The sequence below is a fragment of the Camponotus vicinus genome, unplaced genomic scaffold (assembly GCF_025532165.1).
Source record: "Camponotus vicinus isolate PSW18456_S1 unplaced genomic scaffold, iyCamVici1.0 SCAF_8, whole genome shotgun sequence".
NCBI classification, from domain to species: Eukaryota; Metazoa; Arthropoda; class Insecta; order Hymenoptera; family Formicidae; genus Camponotus; species Camponotus vicinus.
Genome location: NW_028141980.1, coordinates 6697643 through 6724903, shown reverse-complemented (window position 1 = coordinate 6724903; position 27261 = coordinate 6697643). Strand labels below are relative to the sequence as shown.

Genomic DNA, 27261 nt, shown 5'->3' with positions numbered 1-27261 from the left:
TATTTCCACTTTTACGAGAAGACGATATAATAAGAGGATTACGTTACGAATGAGTTAATAATTGCATTTGGTTATCAACAATGCGAAAAATATAAAACATCTGATCACAATGATGCGATGATGCGATGATTAGACAAAAGATTAGAAGGATGGGTCACCTACTTCAAGCATTGAAATTAAAAAATTTTAATATTACGGATTTTTCTTCAATTTACTTCCCCTGATACAGCAATACTTGTATTGAAACAATTAATACAAGTTAGTTAAAAGGCTTCAAGGGCCAAAGCATTGGTGAAATGTATGCGAAAGTAGAACGGTTATCTCACTTCATGTAGCAATCCATATGAAAACGTTTATTTAATTTAAACACGACAAACGCTGCGTTTCGATCCAATTCGGATCCTTTTCAATGTCAGAAAACAAAGTAACAGTAATAAGCATAAAATAAAAATAAAAGTCAATGAGCAATCAGTTGTTTAGATTGTGAGGCTTCTTATGTGGGACAGACTAAAAGAAAGTTGCTTACCAGAATCAAAGGACATCATTCTGATATTAATAAAACTTCTGGTTCGCTTTCGGTTGTGTCCCTTCACAGACTTGATGGCCATGACTTTGATTGGGAAAATGTTTCCATTTTGGATGAGGAGCCGAGATATAGAAAGAGATTGATTGGGGAAATGTTGCACATTTCTAGTCAGAATCATGGCATCAACATTCAGAGTGACACCGAATTCTTGGATAGGTTTTACTTGCCAATCTTAAAAAAATTTTCGCATTAATAACTAAAAAAGAGAATTCCGTTTTGTCTTTCGTTCTATCTTCTTTCCTTTTGTGATGTTCTGCTTTTCCCCCCTCTTCGGACGCTTCAGGTACTAGGCTATATATGTTTCTTACACCATTGTTCAGCGCCATTTGATACAGCGGTGTGATATTCTTAACTTGCTCGCCCTTTTTGTGGGATTCGATGAATGTCTGTGATTGCGTTTAATCTTGAGACCCGTATGTATAATAATTTTGTTATTAGATCTACATTACTTTTATATTGTACGTTAGATGTTTTTATCTTCGGATGTTTAATATTTAATATTTGTTTTCCGGATTGTCGTTGGAGAATATGATGCTCCGTCTGTTTTTCTTTTACAGGCGGTCACCTCGTTTAAGCCTTATTACACAACCTTCATCGCTTTGAGAATCTTCAAGATTTTAATTTTCATCGATTGACGCATCCTTAACTACCTTTCATTTTAAATTGGAAATGATCGTGGACTTGCGTTCCAGATTTCTTTTCGGTTTTTGCTTTCGAGCGGCGTGTTCTTTAGTGTACACTGTGGATATGGGGGAAAAGGGTTTTTTATCCGATTTTTGTTGCGACATTTCGACCATGAATTTTAATATTTTGCACTCTCGTCTAATCAATTTTTTGAATTATCCGTTATTTTGCGTTTTTTTGCTTCCGACTTTTTGACTTTGTAAGCACCTTTTATTCTGTTTTGTGTTTCCGAAACTTTGTATACTTTATTATGTTTTGCTCATTGACTTTTATTTTTATTTTATGCTTATTACTGTTACTTTGTTTTCTGACATTGAAAAGGATCCGAATTGGATCGAAACGCAGCGTCTGTCGTGTTTAAATTAAATAAACATTTTCACATGGATTGCTACATGAAGTGAGATAACCGTTCTACTTTCGCATACATTTTACCAATGCTTTGGTCCTTGAAGCCTTTTAACTAACTTGTATTGATTTTATCTAACGGACCTTTATTACATTATAATAATCTTTGAAACAATTAATACTTTAGCCGGTTTATTCTTATGTGGAAAATTTTATAAAACTCCTTCATTAGCTTCTGCACTTGGAGGTTTGATAAAAGAAGTGGGTAAACTTCTGATCAATCGATGTATTAGAAAAGAAGAGGAGGAAAGGAAATTACGTGTCGAAGATTTTTTAAAAGTATTTACGGAAGATTTTGCAGCACGTATTTCAAAAACAATAGCGGAAACAATGAGTAGAAGTATGAGACGTAAAAAAATTACATTACCCTCTAAAGCAGATATTATTAAGGGGATCCTAAAGCGACGGGCGAATTCCGACGGATTAGCGCCCCCATCTAAACGTAACTAAAAATGTTGATAATATCGATAATATCGACATTTTTAGTTCCGCCATTACCGACATTATTATTGAAACATGCATAATATAATAGAAAATGCAATCTTTTGCATTGCGTTCAATATATTGAAATGAGATAATATCATATTTTTATTGATTTATATATACATGCATATATATAATATATTTTATATATGTATAAAATATATATATTAAATATATTATATTACATATATATATACAGGGTGATTCAAAATAACCCCTGTGTCCCTGAAATGACATATTCTTGAATCAATTCTAAGACGATTTTTCCTTCGGCAAAATTTCGTCCGAAGCTTAGTTTTTGAATTATTAAAGGAAGTAGTTAACGTATGACGGGTCGAATACAAGAGGCAGGCAAGGGTGGCGCGATTCACCGTCAGACGCGGGAGCTTACGCGGGGCGCCTGCTGCGATCAGTTGATCGCTATACACATACAGACACACATGCGAACACATACATTCTCTCTCTGTCTGTCTGTCTGTCTGTCTGTCTGTCTGTCTGTCTGTCTCTCTCTCTCTCTCTCTCTCTCTCTCTCTCTCTCTCTCTCTCATTCGCTCACTCACCTGTAAATTTTTTTTTTTTTTTTTTTACGAGAGAGGGGAAAATGCATTTTATGCATACCCACCGGTCGATCCAGTGAGTTATGTGGGACTCGAGTACCAAGTCGAATTACCAACTCGGTACTCCCTACCCACTAAAAACCCCTCTCTTTTCAAGAATTTCCTTTAACACACTGTCCCTCTGACTCCCCGAGATCTGTTTTCACATAACGTCAAAAAATAGTTATTATTACCTTGTTCGATGACTTTTGATGTATTGCTGTAATTGCTTGAAGGAGAAATGAATTTTCCGATAGATCGTACGTTCTCAAATTTAACGTAGATATCACGTTGCAAAAGACAAGAAATCCACACTAAATTATTAACTGAAAGTTTTTCTTCTTTCATGAACTGTATTCTTTTATTAAACTTTAACATAATCACATTTATTTACTCACTCGATGAGACGAGAAATTTACTAATGACTCTATCACTAATCACTATTAATCACTGTCGAATAATAATTGTTGGCGATTAAAAATCACTCGATGAAAGAAACACGCGCGGACACGTTACTACACGACGCGACGACGCGACGACGCGACAATGCGACGATAATTACGACTCGGCGACTGCAAGCAGTTTTTTGTCATGGTAGGTTGCGGTAGGTTAAGGTACTACTGGCGCTATCGAACGCGATCATGTGTTCGATTGAAGAATGCGGTAAACATAATAAACATTTAACATAATAATAATATTAATATGTTAAATGTTTATTATGTTTACCGCATTCTTCAATCGAACACATGATCGCGTTCGATAGCGCCAGTAGTACCTTAACCTACCGCAACCTACCATGACAAAAAACTGCTTGCAGTCGCCGAGTCGTAATTATCGTCGCATTGTCGCGTCGTCGCGTCGTCACGTCGTGTAGTAACGTGTCCGCGCGTGTTTCTTTCATCGAGTGATTTTTAATCGCCATCAATTATTATTCGACAGTGATTAATAGTGATTAGTGATAGAGTCATTAGTAAATTTCTCGTCTCATCGAGTGAGTAAATAAATGTGATTATGTTAAAGTTTAATAAAAGAATACAGTTCATGAAAGAAGAAAAACTTTCAGTTAATAATTTAGTGTGGATTTCTTGTCTTTTGCAACGTGATATCTACGTTAAATTTGAGAACGTACGATCTATCGGAAAATTCATTTCTCCTTCAAGCAATTACAGCAATACATCAAAAGTCATCGAACAAGGTAATAATAACTATTTTTTGACGTTATGTGAAAACAGATCTCGGGGAGTCAGAGGGACAGTGTGTTAAAGGAAATTCTTGAAAAGAGAGGGGTTTTTAGTGGGTAGGGAGTACCGAGTTGGTAATTCGACTTGATACTCGAGTCCCACATAACTCACTGGATCGACCGGTGGGTATGCATAAAATGCATTTTCCCCTCTCTCGTAAAAAAAAAAAAAAAAAAATTACAGGTGAGTGAGCGAATGAGAGAGAGAGAGAGAGAGAAAGACAGATAGACAGACAGAGAGAGAATGTATGTGTTCGCATGTGTGTCTGTATGTGTATAGCGATCAGCTGATCGCAGCAGGCGCCCCGCGTAAGCTCCCGCGTCTGACGGTGAATCGCGCCACCCTTGCCTGCCTCTTGTATTCGACCCGTCATACGTTAACTACTTCCTTTAATAATTCAAAAACTAAGCTTCGGACGAAATTTTGCCGAAGGAGAAATCGTCTTAGAATTGATTCAAGAATATGTCATTTCAGGGACACAGGGGTTATTTTGAATCACCCTGTATACAGGGTGACCCATTTTAACTTAGGCAGCCAAATAACTCGAAAAATAAGCAAGATAGAGAAAAATGTTTTAGACAAAAGTTGTATGGTTTCGAGGGGGCCATAAGATGGTATCATTGGTTTGACCTTGAAGAGTCATTTGAAGGTCACGTGAAGGTCACTTCAATTTTTTTAAATGGAACATCCTATATATTTTTGTACATTCTTGTAGCTCATCTCGAGAGCTTTCCAAAACACTATAATTAAGTACATTTTCGTTAAGTACTTTTTGAGTTATGAGGCTTGAAATAATTTCTTAATTTTACATAAACCGTAAAATATCTTGTAAAATATTCATTTTTCGATTACCTTACCTTAATAGTTTTATGTACAAAATAATGAGAGGAATCAATTGGTGTAAAGAAAACACATAGTTGTTTTTAAGAAAAAATATGGAATTGTTAATTGCAAATTACATATTTTTTCTTCAAAACAACTATGTGTTTTCTTTACACCAATTGATTCCTCTCATTATTTTGTACGTAAAAGTATTAAGGTAAGATAATCGAAAAATGAATATTTTACAAGATATTTTACGGTTTATGTAAAATTAAGAAATTATTTCAAGCATCATAACTCAAAAAGTACTACTTAACGGAAAGGTACTTAATTATAGTGTTTTGGAAAGCTCTCGAAATAAGCTACAAGAATGTACAAAAATATATAGGGTATTCCATTTAAAAAAATTGAAGTGACCTTCACGTGACCTTCAAATGACTCTTCAAGGTCAAACCAATGATACCATCTTATGACCCCCTCGAAACCATACAACTTTTGTCTAAAACATTTTTCTCTATCTTGCTTATTTTTCGAGTTATTTGGCTGCCTAAGTTAAAATGGGTCACCCTGTATATATACAGGGTGAGCCATTTTAATTAACGCACGCAATTATTTCGGAAACAAAGCATTTTAGAGAAAAATGTTTCAGACAAAAGTTTTATGGTTTCGAGGGGGCCATAAGATGGTATCATTGGTTTGACCTTGAAGAGTTATTTGAAGGTCACATGAAGGTCACCTTCAATTTCTTGAATGGAACCTACTATTTGTCATTGCATATTCTTGTAGCTTATCTCAAGAGCTTTCCAAAACACTATAATTAAGTACTTTTTGAGTTATGAGGCTTGAAATAATTTCTTAATTTTACATAAACCGTAAAATATCTTGTAAAATATTCATTTTTCGATTATCTTACCTAAATACTTTTATGTACAAAATAATGAGAGGAATCAATTGGTGTAAAGAAAACACATAGTTTTTTTTAAGAAAAAATATGGAATTGTTAATTGCAAATTACATATTTTTTCTTCAAAATAACTATGTGTTTTTTTTACACCAGTTGATTCCTCTCATTATTTTGTACGTAAAAGTATTAAGGTAAGATAATCGAAAAATGAATATTTTACAAGATATTTTACGGTTTATGTAAAATTAAGAAATTATTTCAAGCCTCATAACTCAAAAAGTACTTAACGAAAAGGTACTTAATTATAGTGTTTTGGAAAGCTATCGAGATAAGCTACAAGAATATGCAATGACAAATAGTAGGTTCCATTTAAGAAATTGAAGGTGACCTTCATGTGACCTTCAAATAACTCTTCAAGGTCAAACCAATGATACCATCTTATGGCCCCCTCGAAACCAAACAACTTTTGTCTGAAACATTTTTCTCTAAAATGCTTTGTTTCCGAAATAATTGCGTGCGTTAATTAAAATGGCTCACCCTGTATATATTATATATATAATTGTTGTATATGTAAATGTTTATATACTTGTAATATAAATTTACAAATATTTACATTACATTATATATTTATCTCATCGCGAATATGAATAGAATAATGAATTTATTCATTTTTTCAATTTACAATTTCTGAATATAGAGTAGGCCCATCCATCGCCCATTCTTGTGAGATGCAATATATTTTTCGTCTCTCCAATTTTAATTAACGAAGATAATTTTTACATTGAGATTCTTTTTAGATCGCCTCTGGGATAAATATTTTTTAATTATCACAGCGCTTATATAAACCGCATCGGGTATAAAATATTTTCAAAAACCAGCACACGAATAGATCGCCTCTGGGACAAATATTTTTTAATTACCACAGCGCTCATGCAAACTGCATCTGGTATAAAATATTTTTAAAATCCATCATACGAATAGATCGCCTCTGGGACAAATATTTTTTAATTACCACAGCGCTCATGCAAACTGCATCTGGTATAAAATATTTTTAAAAACCAGCACACGAATAGATCGCCTCTGGGACAAATATTTTTTAATTACCACAGCGCTCATACAAACCGCATCTGGTATAAAATATTTTTAAAAACCAGCACACGGATAGATCGCCTCTGGGATAAATATTTTTTAATTATCACAGCGCTCATGCAAACCGCATCTGGTATAAAATATTTTTGAAAACCAGCACACGAATAGATCGCCTCTGGGATAAATATTTTTCAATTATCACAGCACTCATGCAAACCGCATCTGGTATAAATTATTTTTAAAAACCAGCACACGAATAGATCGTCTCTGGGACAAATATTTTGGTAATTATGCATAAAAAGGACCCACCTTCGCACTAATGTGTCATTGACATATGTTGTCAAAGTCATATCTCTAATTAATATTCTGAAGGTTTTAGCCGGCGGTCGTTGTTTATTAAAAAGTTATTAACAAAAGAATTTCACAATTTTAATGCTTTTTATCTCCGAAAGTATTGATTTGAGAAAAAAATTTTAAGCAAAAAATAAAGCAGCTGAAAAACTACAAAAAAGGTTATATGCACTTTTTTCATAAACCTACTATTTTAGCTGTTATATGAAAAAAAAATAATAATTTTTAAATACAATTTAAATTTATATAGAATTTAATACAATTTAATACAATTAAAAAATATCACAAATGTATATGTACACACACACACACGGGGGGGGGTGCAAGGGGGGCCTTTGGTCCCCCTCCCACAACCACCCCGCCGGTAGGCAAGGTGGACCTCGCTTTACAACTTACAGCATATATCCATTGTAATTGAACTCTTCGCAATGCGTTCCCTACCAGCGGGGTGGTTGCGGGAGGGTGGACCGAAGGCCCCCTTTGCACCTCCCGCGCGCGCGCGCGTGTATGTATGTACACATACATTTGTGATATTTTTTTAATTGTATTAAATTCTATATAAATTTAAATTGTTTACCTGTTTTATTTACCTTTAATTTACATTTTTTTGCGTTTTTCTTCGACTTGCGAGTTCGACCGCTATTTTTAAGTTTCATATTCGTGTTCAGGAGATAAAAATACGTAGAAATTGGGTATTCTTACCCATTATTTCATATAGGTAGGTTTTCAGAAGATTTACCTTATTTTTGTATTTATTATTTTTATCCTTTTTCAGCCTATATCTCCAAAACTATTTGAGTCTGACCCTTATATATACAGGGTGTCCGATTCCTGAGTGACCAAACGAAAAGTAGTGGTAGATTGGATCAAATTGAGAAGAAAAGTTCTCTACTATTTTGCAAAATTCGCAATAATTATTAAGAAATAAGCAAAAATGTTTCGGCGCATGAGAAGCGGTAGATCGCTCGCAGTGTCCGATTAATGAGTGATCGAACGAAAAGTGGTGGTAGATTTGGTCAAACTGGAAAGACAAGTCCTCTACCATTTTGCAAAATTCGCAATAATGATTAAATTATAGGCAAAAATATCTCAGCGCATGAGAAGCGATCTGTCTACCGCTTCTTATACTCTGAGACATTTTTGCCTATAACTTAATAATTATTGCGAATTTTGCAATATGGTAGAGGAATTTTCTTTTCAGTTTGACCAATCTATCACCACTTTTCGTTTGATCACTTAATAATCACACACTACAAGCGGTTTACCACTTCTCATGGACCGAGACATTTTTGCTTATTTTTTAATAATTATTGCGAATTTTGCAAAATGGTAGAGGACTTTTCTTCTCAGTTTGACCCAATCTACTACTACTTTTCGTTTGGTCACTCAGGAATCGGACACCCTGTATATACGAAATTACTCGGGAAAATCTCCCCTATAACATATTTAAAAATAAAGCAAATCGGTGAACAAATAAAGTAGAATCTTTATATTAATATTTCTCACATTTATTTGTTAATAACTTTTGAATAAAGAACGACCGCTGGCTAAAACCTTCAGAATGTTAATCAGGGATAACATCTTCACAACATACGTCAATAACACATTTGTGCGAAGATGGGCCCTTTTTATGCATAATTACCCTTTTTATGCAATATTTTTTAATTACCACAGCGCTCATGCAAATCGCATCTGGTATAAAATATTTTTAAAAACCAGCACACGAATAGATCGCCTCTGGGATAAATATTTTTTAATTATCACAGCGCTCATGCAAACCGCATCTGGTATGAAATATTTTTAAAAACCAGCACACGAATAGATCGCCTCTGGGATAAATATTTTTTAATTACCGAAGCGCTCATGCAAACCGCATTTGGTATAAAATATTTTTAAAAACCAGCACACGAATACATCGCCTCTGAGACAAATACTTTTAAAAGCAACTAGCTCACGAATAAATCGTCTCTGGCACTAACTACTATAAATATATAAATATATATATATTGTGACGTTGCCGTCCCGACGCGCGTCCATCCGCCCCGGAAATCTTCACGGGGCGCGAGCCGAGCGGCCGCGCCAGAAGAAGATTGCGAGAGCCGTGTCGAAATCTCCGGAGAGACGAGCCATTATCCTTTTTCGCGCTAGTATTAATTATTTTTTTTGTATCATTTTTGTACGTCGGGCAACCCGCCGGAGGGAAACCAGAAGAGGCCCAAGAGGAATCATTACGACAGCCGATACGACAACGCCGGAGGAACAGAGTCTCGGGTGGAGATCGCTCCCTTCAAATAAAGGAAGGAAATCAGCTGTCTTGTGGGCCGAAATAACCGGGCCGGATCGGCGCCACCCTCAGAGGAGGGAGGACGGAAAATTTACCTCCGGACGATCATGGATAACAGGATCGCCGAAAGTCAGCATTTTTAAATTATCGGGGCCGTTACGACCCCCGATACGGCGATGTCGCGGGGCGCAGTAATACCTCGCGTGTCGCGGCGCTATTGGCCGCTAATCCGCGCACCCCTGCGCGCAGAATTGACGCCGCTATCGACCCTGGATCGCGAGATCCAGGGAATCACTCTGGTGCGGTCGCTCTTATCGTATAGTCGCTCTGTTCCAAGTGTGTCGTTATCGTATTGTCGTTGTCGCCGAGGAGATCGAGCTGAGAGGACGAGACCGAGGATCATCCCCTGTCTAAGGGAGCAATTATCGGTGAGGTTGCCCATCGGTAATTGTAAGCCACGTACGCGATTCTGTCCGCGGACCGGCCGTTCTGTCGCCGTCGCCATTTTCGTGTCTCGTTGTCGCTCGGGCATTGTACCGAGCTCGCGATTTTCGTGTATTTCGGGCGACCGGAGACAAGCGACCGAGGCATCAAGGACGATCGTAACGTCGGCCGTAGCTGATAAGGAACCGTTCGTCTCTCTCCGGGATTCGGGGTGTCGTAAAACGCGTAGTGACCGGCTGTCGTATATCGACCACGTGCGCGGTAAATCGCGGGGAATGCGTCCGCTATCCGTGCTGTCGAAAAGAGTTGTCGAAACCGCGTAAGACATCCCCGCAATCGATCTCCGGGCAATTTTCGTCTGTAATTAGCGTGTATGTGAGCGTGTGACCGTGTGCGTGTGACGACGTGGCAAATGTCGTACTGTCCTTGTTGCTCTTGATACTTGTACGAATTGCGTTTATTACGCGGTATTTGTCGTACGTTGGAGTGTGTCGCGGTGCATAATAGATTACGAAAGTGTCGAAATTCGAGGGTTTCGCGTAGATAGAAAGCGTTACGCCGAAACGAGGCGAAGCGGCGTCCGACGGCTATCGAATTCCGAGCGAATCGATCTTGCTCGTAGCAAGCGAGATTTTTCGTCTTCGCAAATCGCTTGATTACTATCGCTCAATTATTAAGCCTCATTTCAAGCATAGTGCTGTCGATTAAAAGAGCGAGTAACAAAGGGAATAGATCTGTTAAATGCGTCCTCGAGGAGATTGTCGAAATTTCCGTTACGCTCTCGAAACGCCGTTCGGTTTCGCAAAGTCCGGCCATAAAAACGGGCCTGGAGGACGATAAATATCTCTGCTGTCTTATGATCTCGATTTCGTATTGCTATTGTTATCACCGCTGTCGATCTGTTGTACGTTATTTCAAATTTTCGCATTTATGTTAAACTCAGTTATATTTCGTTAATTCAGTCTCGCTAATTTATGTCATTATTACTATTTCTTTCTAGAACTTGTTATTTCTTTCCCTTTATATTCTTTTCTATTATATTTCTTTTATTTCAATAAATTTGTTACATTCTCTTTTCTATTAAATTCGCGTAACTTATTTGAGTGTTCGTTTGTCGTGAGCGTTAAATCCCGTTGTGTTCGTCAATTTTCGTAATCACCGACCGCCTCGCATAAAATAATTCAATATCCTTTTCAACGAACACTGCCCCTCTACCGTTAGGTGAGCTAGTCGGCCCGTGGCGAAACAGGCTAATGTTCTTCGCGTTATTCTGACGATTTTGCGAATTGATACGTGAAAGACCGTATCTGGCGCCCATCTTCGAGATTTCGAGACGGCCTTCGCTTCGCCGCGGCTCGCGCGAGAACGCCCTCCATCTTAGTTCCTCCGAGCGCGAGTATCTCTATCCGCCTTGTGTTTTTTTTTGACGGCGTTTTCGCTCCCCCTCTCACATCCTCCCCTCCAACACCCGAGGAGGATTGAAAAATTAAGAATAAAAAGCGTCGCAATATATATATATATATATATATATATATATACATATATATACATATAAAGTATGTAATCTTTGACCATAGAGAGGCAAGCGTTTGGCATTATACTTACACACCATTATATGAGCACTATATATAAAATAAATGAATATGCACTATATATATTTTACTTTCATTATTATAATCGACATTATAACGCGTTGTAACTTGTAACGGTCGTCACAGTCGACTGTTCTTACGCTGTTTTCTTGTTACGTAAGCACCGGCAGCGCGACAGCAAGTATCTGTTCGCGCAACAAATATATAATACAATAATTTTAAATATTACCCGATTTATGTCGTATTTGGTGTCATTTTAATCACAAAAATCTCATTAATTTATTACAAATATTTGTAAACGGATAAAATGCAAAATAAAAGTTTTAGTTTTAATTTTATAAGATGTTTATATGTATAGATAAAGAAAAATTCCCCCATGTTGAAGAGTCGCTAAACGCGAGAGCGAGAAAGAATAAGGAGCAAGTGAGATGAATAACATCAAAGAGTTCCGAAATCTCTCGCGAGGTTCCCTTTATCTATAATCTTTCACGTATTATATATCATCTTACAATCGAAAATAAAACTTTCATAATTCGCATTTTATTACTTTGAAAATAATTTTAATTAATTAATGAGATTTTTGTGATTAAAATGACACCAAATACGACATAAATTGGATAATTTTTAATAAAATATGTTATCAAAAATTTGATTATTTATTTAATTAAAATTGACCGATTTATGTCGTGTTTGGTGTCATTTTAATCGCAAAAATCTCATTAATTCATTGCAATTATTTTCAAATCGAAAAAATGCGAAATAAAAATTTTAATTTTTACAATATTTAAATCCCTAACAGTTGTTATAGATAAGGAAAGGTCTCCGATCGAAGCGAGAGCGAAAAGGAGTAAGGAGCAAGCGAGATGACGAGACACGAAAGAGTTCCGAAGTCTCGCTCGCCAGGCTCACTTTTTCTTATTTTCATATGTATACATGTCAACTTACTGTGGAAAATAAAATTTTTATATTTCGTATTTTTTCGATTTGAAAATAATTGCAATGAATTAATGAGATTTTTGCGATTAAAATGACACCAAACACGACATAAATCGGATCATTTTTAATTATATATATAATTAAAATTTAATAATTAATTTGATTAAAAATGATCCGATTTATGTTTGGTGTCATTTTAATCGCAAAAGTCTCATTAATCTATTGCAATTATTTTCAAATCGAAAAAATGCGAAATATAAAAATTTTATTTTTCACAATAAGTTGACATGTATACATATGAAGATAAGAAAAAGCGAGCCTGGCGAGCGAGACTTCGGAACTCTTTGATGACTCGTCATTTCACTTGCTCCTTACACCTCGCTCTCGTTTCGAATCGGAGACCTTTCCTTATCTATAACAACTGTTAGAGATTTTGAATTTTCTCTTTCCCTCCTTCATGCGTGTGACAATAATTTATATATATGCATTATTATTATTACATTCTCTCTCGTATTTTTTCTTTCGTTTTCTCGATCATATGCTCATTCTGTCTCTTTCTAATTTCTCGCTCATTATATATCGCTCAGCTTCATACTTCACACATACACGGTTACACATGTTGCGTTTCTCTCTCTCTCTGTCTCTGTTTATTTGCTCGGTATGATATTCTTTCATTCGTTCATGTCTCTTTTACTTTTTTGATTCTTGTTTCTCTATATGAAAATAGTTTTTTATATGTATGCATTTTTATTCTATAATAAATATAAAATATTTGTCTCTCTTTCTCTCTGTTTTGTTATAATAAATACATCTATATAATAGAATTTATATATATTTTTTACATTTACAGTAGAATAATCTTTATGATAATTGATCACAATTTACAACTATTTACCAAGAATAAAGTTTAGTAAAATCAATTTACATCAAATATGTATATTAATAAAATCACTACTACGAGTTACCTCGACATGACATAATAATGAAATTTACAAATTTTATTATAGGAAAATTTTGTTTTTTTGACAAATATAGACTAGTTCTTATAAATTATAAATACATACTTATCAGCTATAAGAATCATGTGACTATTATTATTGTATTGTATGAAATAAATAATTGAAATTAACTTGTATGCACTTGTATGTACTTGTTTTATTAAACATGTATAAGCATATTAAATTTTATGATTCTTATAGCTGATAAGTATGTATTTATAATTTATAAGAACTAGTCTATATTTGTCAAAAAAATAAAATTTTCCTACAATAGAATTTGTAAATTTCATTATTATATCATATGTTGAGGTAATTCGTAGTAGTGATTTTATTAATGTACATATTTGATGTAAATTGATCTTACTAAACTTTATTCTTGGTAAATAGTTGTAAATTGTAATCAATTATCATAAATATTATTCTTATTGTAAATGTAAAAAATATATATAAATTGTATTGTATAGGTGTATTTATTATAACAAAACAGAGAGAAAGAGAAACAAATATTTTATATTTATTATAAAATAAAAATGCATACATATAAAAAACTTATTTTCATATAGAGAAACGAAAACCAAAAAAGTAAAAGTGTATCATACCGAGCAAATAAACAGAGACAGAGAGAGAGAGAAACGCAACATGTGTAACCGTGTATGTGTGAAGCATGAAGCTGAGCGATATATAATGAGCGAGAAATTAGACATAGAAAGAGACAGAATGAGCATATGATCGAGAAAACGAAAGAAAAAATACGAGAGGGAATGTAATAATAATAATGCATATATATAAATTATAGTCACACGCATGAAAGAGGAAAAGAGAAAATTCGATTTTGTCTGTTCCTGTCGATAAAAGTTTAGATGGCAGTGCTATCTATCATGCTATCCATCAACTAATTTTGTTTGATTTTACTCTTTTGATATCGAGACTGTACACGCACGCACGTACACTAAACAGTTCGATCATTAATCTTTTTCATATAAGGTTCGATTCCCGATTCAGCGACTTTCAGCCCGATATTTTTCTCGCCTAAGACACTACAGGGGGGAAATAGAGGGATAATAATTAAATAATTTCTCGAATTGAGAATTATTTAAAATTTGCTTGGTATCGTACCAAGAAAATTTTGTGCCCTGTGCACACAAGTAAGTCAACGAAATCTTAATTCTCGTTGAACTTACGCACTACCATCCGCGTTTAGCTCTGATGGCCCGTTTAAATTTAAGTTTATATATTAATCTTTTTATACAAGCTTCTAAGATCATTTCTTTTACTTCTGTATTATTCTTTCATGTTATCCCAAGTGAGAGCGCTGTGTCTTTTACACAGACAAACTGCAAAACTTATATATTAAAACAATATTGTTACGACGTGATGCAAGAAGTCGTTAACACGACTGTAATTAACACAATTATAAGTAACTTTTCTTGGTTTTTTGTATGAAGTTGTAGGGCCCGCACTTCGTTATTCTTAGTACTTTAATTGTGGAAAAGGGTTTATCGATCTGTGTAGCCAATAAAAAGATTAATGATCGAACTGATTCTTCGCATCTTGTCGGTAAAAAAGTCGACTTTAGGATCCCCTTAAGCTGCATAACTTTCTAAAACAAGAACATGAAACAGCTTATAATTTCTTGAAAGAAAAGTTCACCTATGATGCATGGCTTTCACTTACCAAAGCAACATTGACTTCAATACAAGTCTTTAATCGTCGTAGAGCCAGAGAGATACAAAGGATAATACAAAGGTTAATCGAGGATTATAAAGCTTATCAAGGAATTGATTATCAGACACACGATATGTATAAAGCACTTTCAGCACGAGCTAAAGAAATTGCTAAAAAATATGTAAGATTTACCCTACGATGAAAACTTGGACGAACGGTACCCGTCTTATTAACAGAAGAATTAAGAGACTGTATCGAAATGATTTTAAAGCATAGAAAGGCTGCAAAAGTTTCTTCGAAGAATCCATATTTATTTGGTCTTCCTTCGCTTAAAAAAGATAAACACAGATATCTTTTAGCATATGACTTATAACGGCAATATGCAATAGAAAGTGGCACAGAAAATCCAGAAACTATTCGTGCAACAGAATTACGGAAGCATATAGCAACAATATGTGTTCATTATAATCTATCTGAAAATGAAGTTTCAACGTTTGCAAATTTTATGGCTCATGCCGATAAAATTCATTTATCTCATTACAGACAGCCTGTTATCGAAAAAGTAATCCTAGAAATATCTTAATATCTGGAAGCCGCACAAGGAGCTAATATGAATGAAAGTGATAGTATGATTCTAACTCTGAACTTTCAGATAATGAAAATACAACAAAGAGTACAGAAACTTACGATGACAGTATTAATAAGGAAATAAGGGCATCCAGAAGAATTCGAGATATTCAACAAGGTACTTATTCTTTCATAAATAAAATTTGAATTTTTTAATCATACTTTAATAATCAAGTAGTGATTAAGGAATGAATGCAAAAATTCTATTTTGGAACTTAAAATCGTATTTCTTTGATATACAGGGTGATTCAAAATAACCCCTGTGTCCCTGAAATGACGTATTTTTGAATCAATTCTAAGACGATTTTTCCTTCGGCAAAATTTCGTCCGAAGCTTAGTTTTCGAATTATTAAAGGAAGTAGTTAACGTATGACGGGTCGAATACAAGAGGCAGGCAAGGGTGGCGCGATTCACCGTCAGACGCGGGAGCTTACGCGGGGCGCCTGCTGCGAGCAGCTGATCGCTATACACATACAGACACACATGCGAACACATACATTCTCTCTCTGTCTGTCTGTCTGTCTGTCTGTCTGTCTGTCTCTCTCTCTCTCTCTCTCTCTCTCTCTCTCTCTCTCTCTCTCTCTCTCTCTCTCTCTCTCATTCTCTCAATCACCTGTAAATTTTTTTTTTTTTTTTTTTAACGAGAGAGGGGAAAATGCATTTTATGCATACCCACCGGTCGATCCAGTGAGTTATGTGGGACTCGAGTACCAAGTCGAATTACCAACTCGGTACTCACTACCCACTAAAAGCCCCTCTCTTTTCACGAATTTCCTTTAACACACTGTCCCTCTGACTTCCCGAGATCTGTTTTCACATAACGTCAAAAAATAGTTATTATTACCTTGTTCGATGACTTTTGATGTATTGCTGTAATTGCTTGAAGGAGAAATGAATTTTCCGATAGATCGTACGTTTTCAAATTTAACGTAGATATCACGTTGCAAAATACAAGAAATCCACACTAAATTATTAACTGAAAGTTTTTCTCCTTTCATGAACTGTATTCTTTTATAAACTTTAACGTAATCACATTTATTTACTCACTCGATGAGACGAGAAATTTACTAATGACTCTCACTAATCACTATTAATCACTCTCGAATAATAACTGTTGGCGATTAAAAATCACTCGATGAAAGAAACACGCGCGGACACGTTACTACACGACGCGACGACGCGACAATGCGACGATAATTACTCGGCGACTGCAAGCAGTTTTTTGTCATGGTAGGTTGCGGTAGGTTAAGGTACTACTGGCGCAATCGAACGCGATCATGTGTTCGATTGAAGAATGCGGTAAACATAATAAACATTTAACATATTAATATTATTATTATCATGAATGTGTGTGATATCCATACATCGTATATCTATTTAAAAATTAATTAGATTAAATAAGTGTTTTTAAAATATTTATTACTTTTACTATTATCTTAAATAAATATTTAATATTAATATTTTATGATAATAGTAAAAGTAATAAATATTTTAAAAACACTTATTTAATCTAATTAATTTTTAAATAACGATAATATAATTCTAATAGCGATAAATCGCGTTCGATTGCGCCAGTAGTACCTTAACCTACCGCAACCTACCATGACAAAAAACTGCTTGCAGTCGCCGAGTAATTATCGTCGCATTGTCGCGTCGTCGCGTCGTGTAGTAACGTGTCCGCGCGTGTTTCTTTCATCGAGTGATTTTTAATCGCCAACAGTTATTATTCGAGAGTGATTAATAGTGATTAGTGAGAGTCATTAGTAAATTTCTCGTCTCATCGAGTGAGTAAATAAATGTGATTATGTTAAAGTTTATAAAAGAATACAGTTCATGAAAGGAGAAAAACTTTCAGTTAATAATTTAGTGTGGATTTCTTGTCTTTTGCAACGTGATATCTACGTTAAATTTGAGAACGTACGATCTATCGGAAAATTCATTTCTCCTTCAAGCAATTACAGCAATACATCAAAAGTCATCGAACAAGGTAATAATAACTATTTTTTGACGTTATGTGAAAACAGATCTCGGGAAGTCAGAGGGACAGTGTGTTAAAGGAAATTCGTGAAAAGAGAGGGGTTTTTAGTGGGTAGTGAGTACCGAGTTGGTAATTCGACTTGGTACTCGAGTCCCACATAACTCACTGGATCGACCGGTGGGTATGCATAAAATGCATTTTCCCCTCTCTCGTTAAAAAAAAAAAAAAAAAAATTTACAGGTGATTGAGAGAATGAGAGAGAGAGAGAGAGAGAGAGAGAGAGAGAGAGAGAGAGAGACAGACAGACAGACAGACAGACAGACAGACAGACAGAGAGAGAATGTATGTGTTCGCATGTGTGTCTGTATGTGTATAGCGATCAGCTGCTCGCAGCAGGCGCCCTGCGTAAGCTCCCGCGTCTGACGGTGAATCGCGCCACCCTTGCCTGCCTCTTGTATTCGACCCGTCATACGTTAACTACTTCCTTTAATAATTCGAAAACTAAGCTTCGGACGAAATTTTGCCGAAGGAAAAATCGTCTTAGAATTGATTCAAGAATACGTCATTTCAGGGACACAGGGGTTATTTTGAATCACCCTGTAGAAAGACACATTCATAATTCTTCTTATCTTATCTTATATTTAAAGTTGTCTTAAGTTTGTCTTCAGATGCTATGTAGCCAATAAAACGGCGTTTACAGCATCTGAAGATGAAATTAATTGTTTTAAACATATATACTCAATACATCAAACTACTATGAGTTACTGGTCATAGATTTATAAATTTTTGTTAATGTAGATATAGATGAAAATACTGATATGCCGCCGGATATTAGTTATTAAATGATAATATACAAAATGATCAAAACGTGATAAATAGAAAGGAAAAATTGATTCAAAACAATCAGGATTTAACAAAGAAAAAAGAGTAAGTAAAAATATTGCATTATTTTGTAGTTATAAAACACATACACAATTTTAACATGATGATTTGATATTTATATATTAAGATGATATAAAGTTTTTAGTAAAAATATACATGTAAACTTGGTCAGCCTGAACAAAACAGTCGTCTATCATTTTTGCAAGCTACAAAAAATTTTGAGTTATTAATTATTGAAGATAGCCATGCATAGAGGCTTCTTTAATTCATAAATCAGAAATTTGCAAAATGGCATAGATTTTTTGTTCTAGATGACATAATCTACATGTACATTTTTAATTAAAAATGTCTTTGTATATATGAATCTTAAATAAATATTTTATAAAATTAAATATTATAAATCTTTAGAGACAATTATATAAATTAATAAATATTTTAATAGTTTTAGTATCTAATCGCAATCGATGGACACAAAATGAAAAACGTATCGTTATTGATGCTTTTAGTCATTATATAAATTCCACTGACAACAAATTACCCACATTTAATGAAATTGAAAAACATTAAAAAACATCCCGAGTTAGAACATCGAAGCGTACCTGTTCAAAACTCGGCGAAAATCGTCAGGTCAAACCGAAAGCCGTTAACGCGTGCCTGTACGGCACGATCACGCTTCGCGATGTTTTTCCTGGACGAAAATCCACGTGCCCCGTGGATGCTCCGGATCGTGCGATCGTTCGACGGCCAATCAGCGATCAATCCCCGTTTTCTAAAATTTGCGAGAATGCTTGGTCGCCGGTGCTCCTCGCTCTCCAGTCGCGATTTCAGCTTTGGAGAGCTCGGACGTACTCTGCGAATTTTCTTTAATCTTAAAACGCGCAATCTGCGAAATCATCTCTCGTGCTCCCTAGCCGATATCTCAGATCGCGAGTGTCCAATCGAGAATTGCATGCGTTCTTTTCGTGGCCGTTTTTCGTGATTTCGGTCACTTCCGCTATCACTGTAAAACCTCCTTTTGAATCATTATGTGTGTGTGTGAGTGTGGGAACGTCTCGTGCTCTTAGACATTCGTGTTCGCAGTCCCGTGCCTGCTCGCGATTCCGTTACGCGTGGAAGATTTCCTTCGCGTCAGGGCGTCCATCGAGCGCTCCTCAAGATCTCCATCGTGCCGAACCTGCAGGTAATCCACGGGACTGAAGATCTCCGTCCGCGACTATCACATGCTATTCAACCGCCGAGACCTTCCGCGACTATCATCGTTTCGCTTTCCTTTTTTGAATAAACGAACTGTTTAACTCTAATCCTTTCGTTATTTTCTTTCTCAACCCGTGGCACTATAGACTCTTTGTCGAGGAGTCGTTACGCACAGCCGACGCTCAGCGCTGGGCGAGAATCGGCGATTTAAAATTGGCTTCGGACGACGAAATTCTCAGAGCAAATTTCGTCCGAACGCGCACAGTACCTATGATTAAAACATGGATACATAATCAGAAACGTATTAAAGTGAAGCAAATGAAAATTTAAACAAGTATGTAATTAATGCAGGATTTATATTATAGTTTATATAAGATTTTTTTTGTTTATAGTTTATATAAGATTTATGATGTTTAATGATACATACAGGGTGTATCTGAAATGATGCACTAAACTTTAGGAGCGTATTCTAGAGGTTAAAATAAGACTTTTTTTTCTTATGAACATGGGTCCGCAAATGAACCACTCTCCGAGCAAAAATTCGAAAATGTGTGAAATTGACCAAACACCCGCAGCGCAAATTTATTTATCTCTCAAGAGAGGGTGATAGGTAACGTCAAAACCAAGATCAAATAATAAGGTAATCCATAATACAGTCAATTTTCAATTTATTCCTCAAACTTTAGGGGTCTCTAGCTCGGAGAGGGTTTCATTTGCGGACCCATGTTTATAGGGAAAAAGAATCTTATTTTGACCTCTAGAATACGCTCCTAAAGTTTAGTGCATCATTTCAGATACACCCTGTATCCTTTCTAAAAAAAAGTCATGATACGCATGAAGTGTGTGTTTGGTATCGCTTGTATTGTTGCCCCTTTTCCGCGTATGTGATTGGTGGTCGATTCCGAGCGATCGAGACCGCGACGAGTTTGACAGTTTCACATGTATCGTGTCAAATTATTAAAAGTGATAAAGGTTAAAGTGTAATAGAAGCTATTGTGTAAGATCGGTGTTAATATCTCGTTAGCATCAACGTGCGTGATTATATATTGATATAATGTCGCTTGTTGGTATGACACGAGGTTACCGAAAAAAATTTATAAAAGAAATCAGATTTATAAATTTGAAGCAGTAATAAGGAATAAAAAAAGTATGTATATTATATTGCATGTAATATTAATGCGCTATCAATATATAATATTAGTTAATACACTCGTCAACAAAATTATTGCATAGATAATTTCATGTCAAATTTTCGCATAACTTTAAATAAGTATAATTCCGTCAAAAATGGTCGTATTTGAAAAATTTTTTTTTCATTCTCAAGCTTAAAGCCTCTGTTCTGAAAATCATTTGTCAGATTTAGAATTTATACTCCCCCCCTCTCGTCATCTCAAAAGTAAGGACGTGTTACGTCTCCAAAGAATTGCATACTTTGACGCATTCCACGAGGTGGAATAAATTTTTTTTGCAAATTTCATGATAATCATAAAATATGGACTTTTATGTGTGAATTAAAAAAAAATTTTTTTTGTACGATTTTTTTTCGCGGAATTACGACATATCAAGTTACCTATACATTTTTGTTCATTTACCGCCAGCCTTAGCATTACCCGATGCGCACCACGAGGAGGTTGCTGGTCGGATTTGGCGCATCGCGTGTGTGTGTGTGACAGCAGAGATAAGGACCAACACACACACACACACACAGACACACAGCAGAGAGGGTTTGGAGTCAAAAAATGCTACGGGAGTGACGAACCGTAGGGTCCACGGCAAATAGTTTTATGGATGCGTTATACAGGGGCACGATACATCGATGTTGATTTACTAATTGTAAGTACATATCACATTATCAGAGTCTCAGCCTCTCGATCTCTCACGACTCTCTCTCGATTGAATAAAATGTCAGACGCGCTCGCGATTCGCAGCAAAATGGATAATTAATAACTTGCATCGAACGTCATCTTTTGCGTACAAGCACACACAGAGAAGCAACTCCTGCGTGTAGTACGTTTTCACACCACGACTCCCATACACTTCGGTATGCGAGATATTATTGCGATATAATTCACATATGATTTAAATTAATTAATCTTGTTGTACAAGATTAAGCGATATAAAACCGGAGATTAGAAACAAAAATTCTGCCGTAAGTATTAGAAATAGAGATTCGTAGAGATTTCATTAAGCTTCGTGCGCAGTGTGTCATTTTTTCCAATGTATCCGATATAAATACGAAAGTATTTTTATTGTACGTAACTACTTTGTATTTTATTTTTATTTATTTTATTTATTTATATTTTTTATTTATTTTGTTTATTTTAGTCTTTTGCATACTCACATTTTTTTTAGGAAGATTAAATTAATTTACGTGTTTTATAAAATTGTTAATAATTTACCAAAAATTTAACAGTTCGATCTCTTGTACCACATTTGAATTTTTGTGACTTTGCGCATGTTTGTATTTATATATTATTATCGACTCGCTCTGACTCCTTTATGAAGTAGCCTCGTTACGTCTCGAGGACTAGTCAATTTTTGTCGTTGAAATGATGGTCGGTCTCTCTTCACCTTTATGGTCTACCAATGTTTTCGATGTCTGGAAGTAAGTGAATTTTTTAGTGTTCCTTTATACAGTTTTAACTCCGTAATTTTTTAATTTTTTAATTTTTTAAATTTTAGAACTCTTATTTATTTATTTTTCTACATTTAGTCTACTTATTTATCCTAATTTATTTAAGTTATTTTATCATTTCAAATTGTTGTTCGGTTTGATGTATTTTATTTGCTAAAAGATTCGGATTGTTTAAATTGCAGACATCGTCAAAACAACAATGAGACACCGCATCATTCAACTGAAACGTATTTTTAGACAGCACTCTTATGCTTGACTCCAAATTTGTATTATTTCATTGCTTAGTTAGTTTAAATTTGCGCTGAAGATGACCCAAAAATAGAGTTCGTAACTCACTCAAATGTATATTTATTATATGTATGTTTTTATATGATTGTCTTTTGTACAATAAATAGCGGTGTAATAATTTCGACACTAGACTCGCATTGCCACTTATACCAATTTATACTTTTAATTTTATATTCACGAGTCTGACATTTTTAATAATTTTATATATATAAAACTTATTGTTAACTATATTTGCGTTACAGCGTTGACGGGCTTTATCCATGGTTTAATACGATCTGGCGAAAGTATCGAATTATATATTTTTGATGTAACATTAAACTCAGGTACATCTGTTACCACAAATCTGTTTTTATCCAGTATTTTCTTAATTTGATATGGACCTTTATAATTAGATTTTAGCTTTTTATCGTCACCCGGTTTAAGAGTTGTATCTCTAACAAGGACGAGATCTCCTTCACTGTATTTTGAAGGCTTCTTATGTTTATTGTCGTAGTACATTTTATTGTACTGTTTAATCTTATTAGTTGCTTCGATCGCTAATTCGCGTTTAGAATTTCTATCTCTCACGAAATCTAACTCAACTCCAGCTATTCTATTAAGACAGTCTACTAATTCGACATCAGCGTTATTACGCTGTTCGATTCCTAACAATATTTTAGAAGGAGATGATTTTAACGCTGAGTGGAAAGTATTGTTTAGAACGTACTGTACCGTGTCCAAATGAATATTCCAGCACTCATAGTCATCGACCTATTTTTTGAGTGATGATTTGAGAAATCTATTAATACGTTCGACTAATCCGTTGGCCCATGGTGCGGCCACGGCTACTAAATGATGTTTTATTTTGTAATTTTTTATGAAACCGGAGAATTCCGCAGAAGTAAATGCTGTACCTCTATCCGATATGATTTTCGAAGGGAAAGAAAAGTTGTGAAATAGGTTTGCAAGGCTTTTGATTACTTCCGTTGAATTTGTTGTTTTCGTAGGGACAAGCCAAGTATAATGCGAGAAGGCATCGACAATTACTAAAATGTGTTTAAATCCGTCCAACGATTCTTTGATCGGTCCGAAGTGATCAATATGAATTATTTCGAAGGGTAGAGATGGGGTGTCGGTTAACTGTAACTCCCCTTCCCGTGTATTGGAGGAAGTATTTGCCAATAGGCAGATCAAACAATTGTCTATATGATTTCGGATTCTTTTCCTACATGAGGGAAACCAATAATTATTAATGATACCCTGTAGGGTTTTTTCAAACCCGCAGTGGGCCATGTCGTCATGATACACTCTTATAATATTTGTAATCATGGAATCAGGCACGACAAACCTGTGTTTATGTAATTCTTTTTTGAAAATTAATCCGTCGATTAATTCGAATTTTTCGTGCTCTTTGTGCTCTAGACTTTCGGCTAACGCTTTCAATCTGGGATCTTGTGATTGTCTATATTGTAATTCCTTTTTTAAAGGAATAGAATCTGTAAAGCAAACTACTCTACTAAGGGCGTCGACGTGAGCCATATGGCGTCCGTCTCGATGTCTAACTTTAAAGGTGTAATTTTGTAATCTTAAGATCCATCTAGCTACCCTTGGATTTAAACAAGCCTTATTAATTGCGTGAACTACTGCATTACAGTCGGTAACAACTGTAAATTCGAGGCCATACAAATAGATATGGTATCTTTCTATTGTTTTTACTATCGCGAGCATCTCTAGTTCAAAGCTGTGATAGTTCTTTTCAGCATCGTTTGTGCGTTGGCTATAATACGAGATGGGAGACCAGTTATTGGAATGTAGTTTTTGTAATAATATGCCAACAATTGCTAAAGAGCTAGCATCGGTATGGATTTCAGTGACCGCGTGTGGATTATAAATACCTAGAGTTGGAGCTGATACCAATTCTTTCTTTAAAGATTCGAAAGCTGTAATACAATTTTCATCGAACTTAAAGGTAGAAGACTTTTTCAATAGGTCTGTAAGAGGCTTGGCTTTAACTGCATAATTTTGTATAAAGTTTCTAAAAAGGTTGGTAAGACCTAAAAATCTTTGAACTTCTACGACTTTCCGCGGGAGAGGAAAATTCTTAACTGCCTCAATATGCCTGGAGCTGAGCGTGATTCCCGAAGGAGAGATCATGTAACCTAAAAATTCTATTGATTTTCTCAAGAAGAGGCATTTATTATAATTTAATTGAAAATTGTGTTTCTTGAGTTGAATCATGACTTATTTTAAGACTGAAAGATTATCTGCGACCGTCCGCGACGGAATCAACATATCATCCTTATATATTATTATTTTTCCTCCTTGAATCAATTCTTCTACAATGTTAATGAGTCGCTTCTGAAATTCTGCCGGAGCTTCACAGTAACCAAACGGCAATCTGAGATACTCGAACTGACCCTCCGGTGTAGCAAATGCAAATTTCGTATGCTCGGGATGGATTTTAATATGATGAAATCCATCCTTGAGATCTAAAATCGAAAACACAGTCATATCATTCAGTCTGGAAAGACAATCTTCAGTATTCGGAAAAGGGTAATGTTGTTTAATAACTCGGCTGTTTAACGGTCTTAAATCTATGCAAAGTCTAATAGATCCGTTCTTTTTCCTTATGGGAACTACTCTAGCACAATAGGGTGATGTACTATGTTTAATAATATTTCTTTTTAAAACATCATCTGTTATTTCTTTCATTTGTAATCGCTCAGACCACGCAAATCTTCTTGGATTAAACGCATAAACTGAGTCATCTTTTAACGCTACTTTGACGGAGTAATTGTCCTCCACCGGACATATTGACATGTTTTCTACTTCTTGAATAACCGATATTAACTCTTTGTTAGATTCGAGATCAAAATCAGTTTCAATATTTGCTAAAAACTCTAAATTATTAGAAGGAGTTTCAAGAATATCCGTTGAAGCTATTTCATTAAATAATTCAATGCGTTCGTCTAATTTTTTATTTGAAAAGTTCATCGTAATTGAAATTTTATTATTTATGAGGAAGTCTCTTCCTATAACTAAATCTGCAAAAGTAAAATTATCTTTGAGAACATGTAAATTTATTGGCACCGTCAAATTAGATAAAGATTCTAATTGTATGTTTGTTGATATCGAGCCGAGAGTAGCAATAGGAGTATTGTTAAGAGCCTTATATACTGGTTTACAATCGTTCTGAAGACTCAAGGGAACATCAAAAATTTTCTCAAAGCTTGAATGACGTAAGAAAGAAACTGGGCTACCCGAATCCAGCAACGCAACTAGATTACAACCTATATTGTTTAATTTTACGACCTTAAGTAACGTATCGTTCGTTGACATCCTCTTGACGTCGTCCTCGTCGACTAGTGCTACTACTGTAGTTGACTCCTCAGGCTGGTCGTTCACCGCTGTTACTGTTGTCTGTGGCTTAGTAGATCCTGATTTTTGCGTTTGGTCCTTTTTTTTCAACTTGAGACAATTGTCCTTTAGGTGTCTTTTGTTGCGACAGTATACGCAGAAAAGCTCTTGTTTTTGTGGGTGATCCTTTCCATTTGTATTGGTATGACTTTTAGCGGAAGACTACCCTTTATTGAACTTGGAGTTGTCTTTGTTTTTGTCAAAGTTGAGATCAGTTGAATGATTTTTCTTTAATGAGCTATCACATATAGTTGTAATGTTATGCATCTCATCCAGGAACTGGTCCACTGAGTCAGCTCGTAATGTAGCTACAGCTGAATTGATTGACAAGTGTTTAATACCGTCAATTAGCAGATGAATAATGTCTTCGTCTTCTAACTTCAGAGGTTGAATAAGAAGCAACTTGTCCATTGCATATTCCTGGAAAGATTCGGACGAGTAGATCCATTTTCGGTTTTGTATCTTCTGCATAGTTATATAAAATACTCTTTTTCTTTTGAATCTCTTGGAATAGCCGTTTTGAAAGAGGTCCATGACTCGAAGATGTCTCCAGAGCTCAAATCGAACCAACGGCGTGCCATTTTATTCAGTTTGGTAGTGGCTGCTGAAAGTCTGACCATTAGAGGCAATTTATAGTTTCTGGCGATGACTTCTATTTTTTCTAGCCATACGGTTATATTTTCTTCTTCGGTTCCCCCGAACGATGAAATAGAAGAAGCTAAAAACTTGACCGCTTGATCCATTCCAAAAACAGAATTATCGTGTTTTTGATACGGTCCTTCTTGATTCGAAAATAGGAACTTGATGATTTAATTCCTGTTGAAACGGAAAAGTTGAATGAGAATAGTTATCCAGAAACGGTGATGTGTTCTGGTTTTGCAATGAGTATACAGGGTGACCCATTTTAACTTAGGCAGCCAAATAACTCGAAAAATAAGCAAGATAGAGAAAAATGTTTTAGACAAAAGTTGTATGGTTTCGAGGGGGCCATAAGATGGTATCATTGGTTTGACCTTGAAGAGTCATTTGAAGGTCACGTGAAGGTCACTTCAATTTTTTTAAATGGAATACCCTATATATTTTTGTACATTCTTCTAGCTTATTTCGAGAGCTTTCCAAAACACTATAATTAAGTACCTTTCCGTTAAGTACTTTTTGAGTTATGATGCTTGAAATAATTT

At 35.2% G+C, this 27261-nt stretch overlaps 1 pseudogene; it reads left to right on the top strand.

Annotated features, from left to right (window-relative positions):
- Window positions 1–125: 125 nt before the first annotated feature.
- On the top strand, window positions 126–15792 carry LOC145976363 (uncharacterized; annotated as a pseudogene).
- The last annotated feature ends 11469 nt before the right edge of the window (window positions 15793–27261 follow it).